Source organism: Neovison vison, chromosome 8 (assembly GCF_020171115.1).
Source record: "Neovison vison isolate M4711 chromosome 8, ASM_NN_V1, whole genome shotgun sequence".
Taxonomy (NCBI): Eukaryota; Metazoa; Chordata; class Mammalia; order Carnivora; family Mustelidae; genus Neogale; species Neogale vison.
The window spans coordinates 20413359-20415979 of NC_058098.1; positions in this window are offsets into that span (position 1 = coordinate 20413359).

A 2621-nucleotide genomic window follows, 5' to 3' on the forward strand; every position below is an offset into this window, starting at 1 on the left:
TGGGTTCTTCTGAATCAGAGGTCTGCCGTGTTGGCAGAAATCCTTAGGTGATTTCATTTATTATCTCATTTACTCCTCTTACAGGATGGAAGAAATGATCATTCACATTTCCTAAATGAAGGAGTAACTGTCGCGCTATTCTCATTTCATACTGTTTTTCATTTTTCCTACCAAATCCCTGTTTAATACAAAGTTAATGACATTATTTGTAACCTGAAATTTTCATTGGAAAAATGCTCGTTGCTGTTAACAGATGAGGCCTAAGAACTCTGCAGCTTAACACACTGAGAGCCTACTTCCTCACAGGGGATAGAATTTATAGGGCCTCTACTCCAGGAAGTCGTTTAGGGACCCGGTTCCTTCTACTTCATGGCTCTGCACACCTCATGAGACTTAGGTGGCTCCCCATTTAGCCAGTAGTCAGGGAAGGAGGAAGGAGAGGTTTATAGAAGCCAGCCCTGGAAGTAACAGGTGTCCTTCTGCCCATATTCCACCAGCCAGAACTCAAATGGCCACAAGAACGATCGTAAGGGAGGCTGGGGAATGTGCAGCCGTGGGCCCAGGAGGAAGGGAGAGACTATACTTCGTACACAGCCAGGCTCTCTGCTTACACCTCTGAATCCTCTGGCATCCTAGCATTTTCTTTCCTTGGAATGATTTAATGGCAAAGTTCTCTAATGAAAGAAGTCACTTTATTCACTTAGTCCCTTAGGTATGCATAAAATTATCTTTGTTTATTCTATTTGTATGAATCTGGTTTCTCCGTTTCTTGGTTTAGCCTCATCTGCACATCTCTGAACACTCACTGCACTCTTGTTTCACTTTCTTATCTTTTTCCCTTCTTCGTTGGTTCCTTTGGAAAAACTGCTGGTTTCCAGAGATGCCACCAGGAGGCAGAGGCAGCACAAGCAAACAGCTGAGTACTCCTACCATCTTAGCCAGAGAGGGGAGCCCCCCGATCACTCTCTGTGGCTGTCCAACCTTGAGAGCTGCCGTAACTCAAATCCAGAGCTGGGTGGTCCTAGAGACCCAGGACAACTCCTTGCCCAGGCTGTTTCCTCCCACCACAAGAGCACAAGAGCCCTAAGCTGGGCTATAGGAGTCTGTTTCTTCACATTCAGCTGCAGTCATGCCCACTTCTCCAGGAACAACCGCAGCGGGGTTGGAGGGGAACATCAGATGCCTCAGTACGGCTGAGAGCAAGTCCTCAGTGTGGACTCTTGACCTGTTCCTCTCAACAAAGTGGACAGGCTACTTTCCAAAGTTCTCTGGTCACAGATCTCCTTGTCCTTTAGAAATCCAGTGAGCCCTCAGCACCCTCCAGGTCCAGCATTCCGCTGTGGAATACTCCACACCGAAGGGAACACTTCCGGCTCTTGGAAACACTTTACTTCAGAGGAGACCGTCCTGGGGGAGAGACAAAGCCCAAGGCGTGTGGCAAGCGCTCTGCAGGTGGTCTGTGCAAGGCTGAGGGAACGCACAGGTAGCACAGGCCTGCCCGGCGTGCTGGGGAGGAAGGAGCAGCGACCGTGAGGAGATCCATAACCCGTAAGGCAGCTGTGGAAGGTCATGGCATGCTTAACGTGAGGGGTGAGAGATGAAACTGGAGAGCCCAAGGCTCAGCCCCTCGGCCCGCCCTTCACCGCAGCCTAACACCTCCTGTGTTCTGGTCTACAGGAACCCTGAGTAAGCCCAGCTACATAACTGTCGGGGCTTCCCTGCCCATACTGGGCCCACCCCAGCCCCCCACCCCCACCCCAGCAGGGTTTGGCCTCTGCGGTCGTGCTGACCTCACCACCGTTGCTCAGGCTGTTGAAACTGCTGACTGTGGGAGAGAGACCCCCAGGCCTACTAGCAGTTAGCGTGCTTCCTCCTCCTGGCGACCGGACAGGAAAACCTCCCTCACCTTCTCGGCAGCTAGCCTCTCTTCACAGCTCATGCCTATCACCGTCTCCTCAGTCCTCGGGCTCTGGAGACCCTGGGTTGGCCCGAGTCTTCTTCCATCTCCACCACCACCACCACTGGGTCTTTAGTTCCTAACCCCCGAGGGCTGCAGATCTAGGAGATCGCCCCTGGAAAGCTGCACGAGCCAGCAGCTTCTGAGGCGGCCTCACAAGAGGGATCGGCTAGAGGCTCCACGGCATATAAGTGGATAGATTGTGTGACAGGTCACTAGCGCCTCAGGGGCCTCTGGGCTCAATGACCAGAGATGTTCCAGAGATACAGTTCACCCCGAGCAATCTCTACAAGAGAGAGGACTCATTTGTCCATTTAAGATGAAGCTGCACAGGTAACAGGGAATGGAAGGTTATGGCAAAACCGAGGCAGCGACAGGATTCACTTTTTCCAGACTCTTTCTTCTGAGAGGTCGAAGAAGTTAAGTAGCTAACAAACTTGTGGGTATGGAAAGAATCTGCAGGAAGGCCTCACAGGGTACAAGAGTTTTCAGCACAGAAAGTATGAACAAACATTAGGCTAAGGCCTCATTTCTGCCCATTCAGAAATGGGCACGAAGCATGTACCTGATGGAGAAACTTTGTGCAGTTTGGTTACCCTCTTTGGGCCCTTTTTACTTATTTTAAGAGGAAATAATAGAAGGAAAACATTTCCAGCTCCTGAGA